Here is a 15,052-nt window from a genome sequence, read left to right as displayed (position 1 = left end):
ATAGAAATTGGCCTATATGATTCACAGCTTGTGGCCGATTTTCCCGGCTTTAGTATTAGGGTCATAGTTGCATTATTCCAAGAGTGCGGGGCGCCATTCCATCTTGAAGAATTTGGTAAAATAGGGTTGTCAGAACCGGGACCACCTCCTTAACAATACATCTATATATCTCAGAAGGAAGGCCGTCCGGGCCTGCTGCCTTACCCTTTTTCAGCCTCATTATTTTCTCTATAAACCTCCTCATGAGTAACCGGTTGATCTAACGCCGCTTGTTGTTCCGGGTTTAGTGCAGGGAGATTTATATTTCTTAACCAGGACTGAATTTTCAAAAGATCTAAATCTCCATCCTCCCTATAAATTTCCCCTCTGATATCCACATCAGAAGTATAGGATATGCCATCCTTGAAGACAGAGTTAATATAATTTCTTGCTTGGTCAGATTTTACTTTCCAAGCAAGAAGTTTCCCTGCACCTTCACCATATTCAAAGTGGGCTATTTTGCTAGCCTCCCACCTTTGCATTAGACGTGAACTCAGTACAGCTTCGAGCTGTCCCTTAAGATCACGTAAATTAGCTTGCACTCCTTCAAGAGAGCGCTGGTTTTGTAAGTTGAGCAGTGATTGTGTATCTTTAATTTTACTCTCTATCTCAGAGATTTCTTCCTTATATTTTTTGTTCTTATAGACCGAAATATTTGTTATATTGCCCCTCAGGAAAGCTTTAAATGATTCCCATACATTGACCACTGAAGCAGTATCCAGATTCCTCACCATAAAACTTTCTGTCTCTCTCCGGAGGGCAAGTGAGACATCGTCTAATGCCAATAGTGAACGGTCCATAGACCACGTCCTCAGCATAGATACCTTAGCTCTTTCTATAGCCAGGCTCGCTGCCGAGTGGTCAGAAAGATGGGAGGGGAGGTAGGAAACATTTTTTACCAACTTCTTCAACGATTGACTAAAAAGTATAAAATCAATTCTAGATTGATGTTTATATTTGTAGTTGCAGAACGAATATTCACGTCTAAGACCCGACCTAACCCTCCATATATCTAAGTACCCCATTTGCTTCATAACACCCATGAAACAAACCCTTGTTTTGTGAGAAGTTAATGCACGATTGTTTGTGGATTTATCTACTAATGGATCTAATACTATATTAAAATCCCCGGCTAATATAACTGGTTCTAGGAAAAGCAACAAGGCTGATATCATGTTTTTGAGAGAAGAGGGGTCATCCTGATTCGGACCGTAATAGCCTGCAATCGTTACTTTCAGACCAATTAACTGGAGTTCTGCGATAGCCCATCTGCCACCTGGGTCAACCGTTGTTGATCCAAGAGTTGCTTGTGCAGTTTTTTTAAGCAGAATTGCCACCCCTCTTGTGTTTACTGATTGTGTGGTACAAATTGCAAAGTCAATCCATCTTGCCTTCTTGGCTAAAGCAGATAGCTCATGCTCAATTAAATGTGTCTCATGCAAGATGATGATCTGCGCACTGCTATCTCATATATATTGAAAAATCATGTGTTTTCTAGGATTAGTGCGCAGACCATTAACGTTCCAGGAGAGAACATGAATACTATTCATGGAAAAGCTACCCACACCATATAAAGACTGCCCAATTTATATGCAGTCCCACCAACCCAGTCAGCCTCAAAACGAAGAAAGAAACAGTGATACAAACACGCACTTTTTTTTTTTTAAAGCTACCAAAAAAGAAAGGAAAAGTTTTAACACTGAGAAGGAGGACAGTTTTGTTTTAGTTTTTTCCCCTTGCAACACCCCACCCTGTATCTCCCAAGTGACCCTATCCCTGCCCCAATCCCCTGTGACCCAGCAACCACCCCTGCCCTCCCTGAAAACCCCTGCCCCAAGTATCTGGAACTAGTCCGGTATTCGGCACCTAGCCGTGTGTGACCCTTAACTACTTAATTATGCGTGCAGTTCCTATATTAATTGCCGTTTGGATGTCTGAAGTAATTAAAATGTCTAAAGCATCAATTCTTGCTTAAATCTTTCAGGAGTACATCCGCTGCCATAACTGTGCTCACGTTGTGCATCTTGTTGTTAAACATTATTTTTAGGGTTGCAGGAAATATCAGCTGGGCTACTGCGCCCAATTTCCTAAAATCGTCTAGTCTTCTGCCCAGCTCCCATTGCCTTTCAAGAGCTGTTCTAGACAAATCCGATCTAATTTGGAAGGTAAAACCCTTTGCAGTCAAAGATTTTTGCATTAGTGCTAAAGTGAGGATTTGTTCTTTAAGGGCATATGTCTGGAAGTTAACTAGAATCCTTCTAGGCTTCTGCCTTTGCAAATTTGTACGGAACGGGTCCCTGTGTATTCGCTGGATGTCCTTAAATATCATCTCATCTGAAGGCTCGGAACCCAAGGCTTCTTTTAGCAGGGCGACAATGAACTGTTTAAGGTCTCCTCCTTCTCTATCCTCAGGGACATTGAGGATTCGGAGATTATTTTGCCTAGCATTGTTTTCTAAGGACTCTAGACGTTCAGATAATCCTGCCTCACTTGATTTAAGGGATTTTATTTCAGTCTCAGCAAGTTCTAAATTAGCTGTAAGGTTAGTGACGTTTTCTTCTAGTAGGAGCGTTCTAGTATTTAAGAGATCTACTTTTGATCCAAGAGTCTCACAGAAGGTTCTGATTTCAACTTGGTTGGCTGTAGAAGCTTGAAAGCCCTGTTTGATATCCTGGGATAAAGCCCTGAGCATTTCTCCAACAAGGTACTCTGGATGGTCATCTGATATGTGCTGGTATTCCCGCATTTTTGGATCGCATGGTCCATTTGGGCTCTGATGAAGTTCAACAACACTGACCGAAGACGGAGAGGAAAGCTCAATCTCCCCCTGTCCTAATTGTGTCAATTTTCATGATTAGGGGCCCCTAGGAGAGACAGAGCCCGTAACCCTGGAGAAGAGGGAGATATAGGATCTTGAATGACCTCCATTAGCCTACTTGGGGAAGATTCTCCTTTAGTCAGCTCCAATATTTGAGGAAGCACTTTAAAGTAGGACCTCAAAGAGGGCGTTATTTTTATGGACCCCCCTTGTTGGGCTTTCTGTTTTTTAGCGCCCCTTGTTTTCCGTGAAGCAGACGCCACTAGGAAGGATGATGGCTGCCCTTCTTCCTTTCTTACCAGAAAACCTTTGGGTTCTGAAGTCCCCTCCAAGCCTACTGGCGTCGGCTGACTCTGATTTTTAATAAAGGAGTTTTGCTTAGGTTGTACATTTGTTGACGTTTTAGATACAGCTTTCTTCCCCCTTCTCTTTGATTTTTTAACTTCCAAGCGATCGTATAAAGTAACTTGCGTCACCTGGCGTCTGGGTCTAAGTTTTGCAAAAGCGATTACAGTGACAGGCTCAGGGTCTAGCTCACCACCCGAAGCTGGTATGGCCCCCCCATTTTGATAGACCAGCATCCGCTTCACTGACCCCCGGAACCTCGGTAATCCCTCCAGGGTGACCCGTCTCATGACAACAGACTCCACAATGCCCCTAAATAAACCCCTACCTTGTGGAGAGCTGAGGCAGGTGCCTCGCGTGCGTCGAAGCTCTCGGGATGCCAAACTACAGCGAAGAGCGCCTGAGAGGACAGCGGGCTGAAAGTAAAACCCGGAACCAAGCCCACACATTGGTAAGGAAGGAAGCAGTACGCAATCCTAAGAAAACTCAGCTCCAAGCTTACACCGAGCAGGGCGGGGGAAAAAACATATACGATCCGAACAAGTCCTCCACGCTAAAAGACGCCCCCAGGATCGCTAAGGTTCCACATGACTTTCCCGCAAACAAGCCGGCATTAATTTTCCATATCATCAGAAGAAAGGCTCAAGCGCAGGGTTCCACACACAGGAAAGGTGCCACGGCCGCTCAACTCGTGGCCGCCATGTTTTCTCCCAGGAAGCCTTAGCCCTTGTGGTGGGCCCCCTGTCAGTCGTAAGATTCCAATTTCCGCAAGGAGTCTTTCTCAGCGCTAGGTGATTATCACATATTTTATTGATGTGGTGGCCTTCTTTCTGTCAGGCATTAATACCTCGCTTTTCCTGACTAATTCTAACATTACTCTAGGCATACTTGCAATAGCGTAATTTCTACGCATTTTAAGTCATTTAGTGGTGTTTATTGTGATCATTATCAATGGCAGAAGGTGTGGGTGTTACCACTAAGGACAGAGATTCTAAGGGAACCTGAAACGATCTAAACCGACCTCACCTACCCCAGACTTACCAGCTAAGGGTAATATTGACTCTGCTTCAACTTTAGAAACTATATCACTCAAACTTAATAACTATTCATGATATAGCACAAAGTACCAAAATGAACAGAGATTTGCTTCAAGTAGAGGTGGCGGCAATTCTAAATGACCTCAAAATTCTCTCATTAACAGTTTCCAACGTTAAAACACGAATAAGTAGTGTAGAAGACTTTACAAACAAACAAGCTAAACACATCCAAAGTTTGGAACGTTCCATGGGATCATTAAGAAGGGACCTAACGGAGCAGAAAGATCAGAATTGTAGAAGTAATCTCCGTATTTTTGGATTATCAGAGGATTGTGAGAAATATGCTCCTTCAATGATTGACCTCTTACTTACTTGGATCCCAAATGTTCTGAATATTTCGTTCCACAAGGATTTTGAGATAGAACGCGCTCATAGAGTTCCCAGTTTTAAACCTAAAACGATGTTGTCTTCAAGACCTTTGATCTTTAAACCTTTGTGCCACCAACACACTGAGCACATTTTGGCACAAATGAGGAAGATTAAAACAATACAATGGGAAGGTCACAGAATGTCAATATTACAAGAATTTGTCAGAGACACTGTAATACGTCGGAAAGGCTTCCTAATCTACACAAGAGACTCATTGATATGTATATTCCATTTTCCTTTGCTGGTCCCTCAAAGATTCAGAATAACTTTCAAAGGTCATCCACAGATTTTTCATGAACCTTCAGATCTCTCGACATTCTTGGACAATCAATCGGAATCACAGTTGCACTCTGACTCTCTTCCTGGTGCTTCACGCCCTTAACGGTTTACATCTAATGATTTCTCTGTGCCAAATGTTTCTCATTCACCTATTACACATGATGGTCCTCTGTTTCTTGTGCCTTACCACAATCTTTGTGGTTATTGCTGTTTTTCTGTGTACTTCCTACAAATGGTGATTACACACTAAGGTTTCGTTCATCTAGATTAGTTATTCTCTATTAACCAATTTTCCTTTTTACAGGATAATGCATTTTGATGTATATTTTTAATGTTATGTGGGATCACATCCCTTGCATGTTATGTATAAGTTGGTTGACCTACTTTTCTGTGGCTCTTCTATAGGTATATTGTTAAAACTGTACTACTTTCAATGTATATCCATTCTCTTACTCATTTCTATCTCTCTTATCTCCTCGTGTTTTATTTTTTTTGCTTTTTACAATTTCAATCTTGCTTCTTCCTCTGTTCTGTGGTCCTTTTAGATGGTAATCTCTTTACATTGATATATTAATTCATGACATCATTCGTCACTAACGTTATAATAGTTAAACATTTATCTTAGGTCATCTTAGGTCATAGTTTCGAAATCTCATTAGTGAAACTACACATTAGAGTTGGAGTTATCATTACCTTTCTCTCTCATTAATCTCATGACAAAAGTAAGTATCTTATCCTCTATTTTCTGTATTCTATTTTCTTTTCTTTGCTCCATTCTACCTTTTACTCGTTTTTTTATTTGGCTAGTTTATTCTAATTTTTGTTTGACTTCTTGTCTCTTCTTATTACTCTACGATGACTTATTTATGTGTGGTTATTATCTATCTGTATTATCGTTCATTATTGAAATGTCAAATTATTTTGATGACTCTGGTTTTATATGCACAATTTTAACTTATCTACTCATTTGTAAAATTGACCCTTTTCTTTGATTATATATTTATCCCGAACCTATGAATTGTATCTAATGTTAGATACTCTATTTAAATCTTATTTTCTTAATGCTCTAACTGTATGAGACTGTTCCTGACTTCCATCAATTTCTAGTTGACTAGATATTTTACATTCTATATTTTGTGATAATCCTCTTTGCATCTTATTTATATTAACTTTATAGGCAGGTTTATAATACATCAGATTGATATTTATAGTGCCTCATATTGTTATTTATAATACCTTAGATTGATATTTATAATGCCTTATATTGTTATTTATAATACTTTAGATTGATATTTAACTGCTAATATAACCTCACTTTATCTAGTTATGACATGATATATGTCTTTTCCAATGTTCATGTATGTTTTATTTATTGTTGGGTTATAAGCAATATAGTAATACACTGGTTTTATTACACTTGTTTTGTCACTCAGGGACATATTTATTGTTGAGCTGTCTGCACCGCGGTTGTTGGCCTTGGTTGTTGGCCTCTGCTGTTGCTCCTCCACGTTGTTTACCCCATGCAATTTGTCTATTACAGACATCCCCTGGTGGGGTTACACTTTGTTAATGCTCCATTTTTTCTGGAGTACTCTTGCTCTTTCTTTTCTTCTTTCTAGTGTTTACTCCCTTCCTTTCTTTTTATCCTAATTCTGTGAAATCTGCTTCATTTTATTTTTGGATTTATGTTACATTTACTTTAGTTTTTTATTATTTCTTGGCTTCCCTTTTGCCTCTTTACTAGATGTACTCAATCTTGTTGTTCCATACATATCTATGACAGGCTTAAATGTAGTTTCACTTAAGGTTCGGGATTGAAGCATCCAGTTAAAAGGAACAACATTTTGGATTATTGTAAAAGTTTATCTGGTGATGTCGTTCTACTTCAAGAGACGAAGATAGCCTTTAAAGAGTCTCTTCTTATGAGGAAAGACTGGGTTCTTGACGTTACTTGTTCTGAGGCCTCTGGGAAAAAAATGGGGGTGTCACTTTTATTTCCAAAAGTTCTCATTTGTTATTGTTGCAGCTGAGCATGACACCAGTGGCAGATAGTTACTTACCTGTTTGACTAATGGTTCAGCAGGTCTATACATAATGAATTTATATGCCCCTAATATTGATGACCCACTTTTTTGGCGCACCATACATAAAAAACATACTGATATTCCACAGGATTCTAGAACAATTGTTGGCGGGGATTTTAATCTTCCCTTGATCCTATTTTGGATTGACACTCTGCATTTAAATTTCAACCACCAAGGACACATAAACACGTACTCAATATGTGCTTGTCTCATCATCTGGTTGATGCATGAAGATTGCATAATCCTACGGGTAGTGATTTCATGTTTTTCTACTCGGCACTTTCTACCTTTTCTCGCATTGATTATCTTTTGGTAGATACCTCTCTTTTAAAACATACTATAAATGTCATGATTCATCAAATATTTGTTTCTGACCATGCAGTGGTGTCTTTAACTATTCTCAATCACACAGATACGAGAGGCCCTTGTAACTGGCGTCTCCATATAGAAATTTTGGAAGATAATGATGAAGTTAAAGATCTTAAAGTGGAAATTGATAACTTCGTTGAGGATAATGAATCTTTGGTGAACTTGCCCATTGTTTTGTGGAATGCATTTAAATGAACTATATGGAGTCACGTTATAAAAAAAATGGGAAAAAGAAAGAGTGACATTAGAAAATCCCTTTAATCTATGGGGGATGGGATTAAACACAAAGAGGAATTATTTAGAAAATCAAACGTCAAATCACTACTGCAGGAGATCAAAAACCTGAATTATTCTTTTAATTCCATAGACCACTAAAAGAGCTTATATTGGTGTACATGCCCATATATCCCGTCATTTATTGTTACAGAATAGACCTGGTAAGCTCTTGGCTGCCATGCTAAAATATCATAACACAAATGTCAATTTGACTCGCATTTCTCATATTAAAAATTCCATACCCAAGAAATTCTTCGGGTCTTTTGAGAATTTTATGAAATATTAAATACTCCTAAAGATCAATCTGTCAACAGTTTCTTCAGTCAATTCCTACTAATACTATTTCCCATACTGATATGATTGAATTAGGGAAACCAATTGATATTGAGGATATCCAGGCCCCTAAGGCTACTCGCTCGGGGAAAGCTCCAAGGGCCGGATGGTTTTCCTATCGCCTTTTATAAAACTTTTACTCCTTCAACAATCCAATATCTTAAGATGATTTTTGATGATTATGTTGTTTCTGGTAGGGTTTCTGGTTCGGCTGCTGAGGCTACTATGGTAGATATACCAAAGGATGGTGAAGATCATGCTGATCCTAAAAATGATTGTCCAATTTCATTATTAAATATGGAAGCTAAAATCTTTGCTAAGGTCTTAGCTAAACGCTTAGAGTGTCACATTCCTAATCTCATACACGATTTCCAGACAGGTTCTGTGAAAGGGAGACTTGCCAGATACAACATTTGGATGTCATATATTGGAAAAAGCAAAGCTTTCGGTATTGCCATCGGCGGCGATCGCCCTTGACGCCGAAAAGGCTTTTGAAAAAGTCTTTTGTCCTTTTTTTACAAGCAGTATTAGAATCCTATAACCTTGGCAATTCATTTATTAATATGGTCATGTCTCTTTATGCGCAACCAAAAGCTATCATCAGAATTAATGGCGCTACATCTTCCTTTTTGAATATTCGTCAGGGCACTAGACAAGGGTGTCCTCTTTCACCCCTTCTTTTTCTCCTATCAATAGATCTGATTCTTTATCTACTTAATCTGAATCAGGGTATTAAGGGGTTTCAATTTATTTAGATTAACTTTATAGGCAGGTTTATAATACATCAGATTGATATTTATAGTGCCTCATAATGTTATTTATAATACCTTAGATTGATATTTATAATGCCTTATATTGTTATTTATAATACTTTAGATTGATATTTAACTGCTAATATAACCTCACTTTATCTAGTTATGACATGATATATGTCTTTTCCAATGTTCATGTATGTTTTATTTATTGTTGGGTTATAAGCAATATAGTAATACACTGGTTTTATTACACTTGTTTTGTCACTCAGGGACATATTTATTGTTGAGCTGTCTGCACCGCGGTTGTTGGCCTTGGTTGTTGGCCTCTGCTGTTGCTCCTCCACGTTGTTTACCACATGCAATTTGTCTATTACAGACATCCCCTGGTGGGGTTACACTTTGTTAATGCTCCATTTTTGCTGGAGTACTCTTGCTCTTTCTTTTCTTCTTTCTAGTGTTTACTCCCTTCTTTTCTTTTTATCCTAATTCTGTGAAATCTGCTTCATTTTATTTTTGGATTTATGTTTAATTTACTTTAGTTTTTTATTATTTCTTGGCTTCCCTTTTGCCTCTTTACTAGATGTACTCAATCTTGTTGTTCCATACATATCTATGACAGGCTTAAATGTAGTTTCACTTAAGGTTCGGGATTGAAGAATCCAGTTAAAAGGAACAACATTTTGGATTATTGTAAAAGTTTATCTGGTGATGTCGTTCTACTTCAAGAGACGAAGATAGCCTTTAAAGAGTCTCTTCTTATGAGGAAAGACTGGGTTCTTGACGTTACTTGTTCTGAGGCCTCTGGGAAAAAAATGGGGGTGTCACTCTTATTTCCAAAAGTTCTCATTTGTTATTGTTGCAGCTGAGCATGACACCAGTGGCAGATAGTTACTTACCCGTTTGACTAATGGTTCAGCAGGTCTATACATAATGAATTTATATGCCCCTAATATTGATGACCCACTTTTTTGGCGCACCATACATAAAAAACATACTGATATTCCACAGGATTCTAGAACAATTGTTGGCGGGGATTTTAATCTTCCCTTGATCCTATTTTGGATTGACACTCTGCATTTAAATTTCAACCACCAAGGACGCATAAACACGTACTCAATATGTGCTTGTCTCATCATCTGGTTGATGCATGAAGATTGCATAATCCTACGGGTAGTGATTTCACGTTTTTCTACTCTGCACTTTCTACCTTTTCTCGCATTGATTATCTTTTGGTAGATACCTCTCTTTTAAAACATACTATAAATGTCATGATTCATCAAATATTTGTTTCTGACCATGCAGCGGTGTCTTTAACTATTCTCAATCACACAGATACGAGAGGCCCTTGTAACTGGCGTCTCCATATAGAAATTTTGGAAGATAATGATGAAGTTAAAGATCTTAAAGTGGAAATTGATAACTTCTTTGAGGATAATGAATCTTTGGTGAACTTGCCCATTGTTTTGTGGAATGCATTTAAATGCACTATATGGAGTCATGTTATAAAAAAAATGGGCAAAAGAAAGCGTGACATTAGAAAATCCCTTTAATCTATGGGGGATGGGATTAAACACAAAGAGGAATTATTTAGAAAATCAAACGTCAAATCACTACTGCAGGAGATCAAAAACCTGAAATATTCTTTTAATTCCATAGACCACTAAAAGAGCTTATATTGGTGTACATGCCCATATATCCCGTCATTTATTGTTACAGAATAGACCTGGTAAGCTCTTGGCTACCATGCTAAAATATCAAAACACGAATGTCAATTCGACTCGCATTTCTCATATTAAAAATTCCATACCCAAGAAATTCTTCGGGTCTTTTGAGAATTTTATGAAATATTAAATACTCCTAAAGATCAATCTCTCAACAGTTTCTTCAGTCAATTCCTACTAATACTATTTCCCATACTGATATGATTGAATTAGGGAAACCAATTGATATTGAGGATATCCAGGCCCCTAAGGCTACTCGCTCGGGGAAAGCTCCAAGGGCCGGATGGTTTTCCTATCGCCTTTTATAAAACTTTTACTCCTTCAACAATCCAATATCTTAAGATGATTATTGATGATTATGTTGTTTCTGGTAGGGTTTCTGGTTCGGCTGCTGAGGCTACTATGGTAGATATACCAAAGGATGGTGAAGATCATGCTGATCCTAAAAATGATTGTCCAATTTCATTATTAAATATGGAAGCTAAAATCTTTGCTAAGGTCTTAGCTAAACGCTTAGAGTGTCACATTCCTAATCTCATACACGATTTCCAGACAGGTTCTGTGAAAGGGAGACTTGCCAGAGACAACATTTGGATGTCATATATTGGGAAAAGCAAAGCTTTCGGTATTGCCATCGGCGGCGATCGCCCTTGATGCCGAAAAGGCTTTTGATAAAGTCTTTTGTCCTTTTTTTACAAGCAGTATTAGAATCCTATAACCTTGGCAATTCATTTATTAATATGGTCATGTCTCCTTATGCGCAACCAAAAGCTATCATCAGAATTAATGGCGCTACATCTTCCTTTTTGAATATTCGTCAGGGCACTAGACAAGGGTGTCCTCTTTCACCCCTTCTTTTTCTCCTATCAATAGATCTGATTCTTTATCTACTTAATCTGAATCAGGGTATTAAGGGGTTTCAATTTGGTTTGTGCACACTTAAAACGGCCTCATACACGTATGATGTTCTTATTTTTTCAGAAGATATTGCAACAGCAATCCCAGTTATCTCTAACATCATAAGTGATTTTTCACTCGTATATGGGTACACTCTTAACAAAGAAAAGATGGAATTGTTTCTCCTAAATGCATTGTGTTTTCCTGTTCACATGGGTGATTCAGGTTTTAAATGCCAATCGACTCGTATTAAATACTTAGGGATTTGGTACTGTAAAAACCTGTCAGACACTATCCCCTATAATTAATCTCATATCATATCCAAGGTTAAAGACCTTTTATCTTCCTGGTCTATTAAATATATCTCTTCATGTTACCTATAAAACTTTCTTCTGCCTTCGTCCATGAGCTTGATTCAATCTCTTCAAAATTATTATGGAGCGATAAGAGAGATAGAATTGCCTCCAAATACCTCAGAAAACCTTCTGTGTTGGGTGGTTGTAATCTTCCGGATTGGAATCTATATCAGATTTCCTTCCTAGCATCTCAAGGTGATATTTGGTTGTTACCGGATTCACAACTGGTACCACCTTGGATTTATATTGAAAGGGAACTTTGCACTCCTTTTTCCACCCCTTCTTTTCTCATGGCTTCTAATTTTAGTTTAGACCATTCTCAACGTATTACATTAGACACGATTAATGCATTAAAATATGTTGATGAAAAAATATCTAAACCTATACACAAATCAAGATGGCCTTCTTTATGTGTTAATCCTAAACTTTCTAGTGACATTGATCCTATTATAGCCTCTTTGTGGGTTGCCAAAGGTCTTGGATTGGTGAAGGATTTATATGATTCTAATCATGATCCCTTCCCTTTTCTTTTTTAGCCAAGAAATATCATCTTTAAAATATGGACTTTTATTATTTTTTTAAACTAAAGGTTAAAATTACTAAAATACCCCTGTCTACAGATTTGGGTATTGTCTCACTCCTGTCTATGTAGTTACGTTCAGGCCATAGTGCGTCTAAAATGTATAAATTCTTATCCACTCCACTCCCTTCACAGTCTACGATTACTTCTGTTAAATGGTCTCACCATTTCGCAGATGGCATTTTTAAACGTATTTCACAAGATACTTGGTGTTTGATTGGGAAATTATCCCTTTGTAATAAAATTGCACCTTCGCTTCTCCTATCTAAATTCTTCACATTAAATCTTCTACATTGGACCCAGGCTCGTTTACATAAATTGAAACGTCGAGATAGTGATCTATGTTAGAATTGTGATCCTGTACCAGGCACCCATCTACACATGTTTTTTGAGGGTACGTTATTAAATCACTTTTGGGGCCCGATACAGAAACATTTATCATTCATTTTTAATACACAAATAGAGCTTTATTTGCCTATGATTTTACTAGGTCCATGGGCTGCAGTTAATCCTTTACCCCTTGATCTGGACTTATTAGATCTACTTTTATCCATAGCTGTTTAAATTATACTAACAGAATGGAAAGCTTTTCACCTTCTATCTTATCATACCTGGTGGGCATGGGTCTCATTTCTACGTGGAGCTCATACTTTCGTTGAGAAATAACACTACTCACCTTTCACCTCTAGTAATGTTTGGCAGTCTCTGGACAACTATATGAATTTGTCTTCTCAGGGGTTGGTTCCTTTCTTTCCGTTCTCCTGTCTTTTTCTCAGTATTCTCTTTCTTCTTCTTTTTCACTTTTCCTCCGGCTGATCATTTTTATTTATTTATTAAGCAATACAACTAGTATATGTTTTTGTCTTGATAAATGCAGTTGCTTTGTCTGACTTATATCTCTGGGGTTTATATTATTACTTTATGAATTTTGTAACATCTACTATATGTCATGATATTTATTTGCTTACATTTTTTAAATAATGATATGTTTACCATCCTTTTTTATCCCAGTCCACTGAATTTTGCTATGAAATCTTTTTATTCTTATAATTTTTCAGAACTAATATATTTATATCTCACTCTGTACTGTTGTATTGTTACTGTATTACAAATGCATTTCTCTTTTAATATGCAATAAATATATTTGAAAAAAAAGACTCTCAATGTAAGTTATAGGCTTAAGCCTCTGGCGCAGGTATATTTTAAAGGTAAGGGGCTTCAAAGAATGGGGTAGAAGGGCAATAATGTTATTAAAACATTTCAGACACTCAGGGTGTAGTTTTCTAAATTAGACATTAAAAAACAGAAAGACAAAAGTGCAGTGTTTAATCAGAAGGCTTAATCTAGCCATGATTGACACTGAGACAATTCATTGTCTTCGAAACAACTCTCAGCAATGTGTTGCTTTCATAAAGCATTACTCACTTACATGCTGAAAGTTAATAAACTATTTACTTAAGTTTACAGTGTTCATGTTCAGAAAACACCTCTGAATTGAAAAAATCCTATGCATTTTCTAATTCTTATTCATTCCTACTCCCCATTAACTTTTCAAATGTATGTATACCTAGTCAGTATATATTTAAACATCTTGGTCTGAAAGCTAGAAAGTGATAGTGAGGCAGAGAAAGGGAGGTAGTGATAGAGTGGAAAATGGAGAGGTAGATTGCCAGACACAGAAACACTTGTACAAAACCTAAAGAGAAGAGATGTAGGCTAGGCCAGAGAGCCGGCAAAATATGATAGTAATAATCAGTGGTCGAGAGACCGAGAGGGATGCATCAAGAGGGAGAGAAGACATGATAGAGGGGTATAGAAAGAGACAGTAAGTGTCACACAGTAACACGTAGAGAAAGACAATGAGGGGGAGAAAAAGGGTCAACAACAAAAATAGATTGAGACATACAATATAAAAAGGTATGGGTTTAATACAGAGAGCAAGAATGATAGAGTTAAGTAAAAGAGGAGAGAAATTAGGCAGAGAGAAATGCAAAGCGATTGAGAGGCTGAATCTCAAAGATACACAAAGAAGGTGGGTGGAGTGGAGGGCCTAGAGAGGAGAGAGAGAGAGAGAGAGAGAGAGAGAGAGAGAGAGAGAGAGAGAGAGAAAATGAGAGAGAAAAGAAGAAAACAAACAAAGAGAATGCCAACCAGAGTGTGAAAATAGAGAGAGCTACTGGGCAAAGGACAGAAAGTGAGAAAAGGAAAGAGGTAGGTAGACAAAGTAGGAGAGACCAAAACCTAAAGAGAGAGAGAGAGAGAGAGAGAGAGAGAGAGAGAAAGGAGACACAGACATAGATGGTGAGAGTAAGACAGAGAGTGTGAGTATGAAATACAATCTGAGTATGACAGTCTGACATAGTTTAAGTTTATTAGAACTAAGTGAATCACTTAATTGTTTCAAGTCTTTTAAGAAATTTCTGAACTCTAAAACACTTCTCTCACGATTTACTAATATGTGGCTCCTGCCTTTTCAGATGTCACTTATGTAAATCGTGAGATTCAAGACTTCAGCCATTTGGAAACATGAAGGCTGGTCTTGAAGGGGTTTCTCTTTGTTGTAGTTGCTGATCTGCAGTCTACTATCTGTTTCCCAATGAAACTACATAGAAATTTTCAGTTGCCCAGCCAAAGGTCCTCTATCAGATGCAAAATAACACAGTGCCCCACCTGCAGTGCATCTAGGAATGAAACTGGTAGGCAATTAGGCAATATAGCAATAGTAGCTCAAATA

The sequence above is a fragment of the Triturus cristatus genome, chromosome 2_1 (genome assembly GCF_964204655.1).
Source record: "Triturus cristatus chromosome 2_1, aTriCri1.1, whole genome shotgun sequence".
NCBI lineage: Eukaryota > Metazoa > Chordata > Amphibia > Caudata > Salamandridae > Triturus > Triturus cristatus.
The sequence above is the reverse complement of the archived record's forward strand: the minus strand, read 5'-3'. Positions refer to the sequence as shown.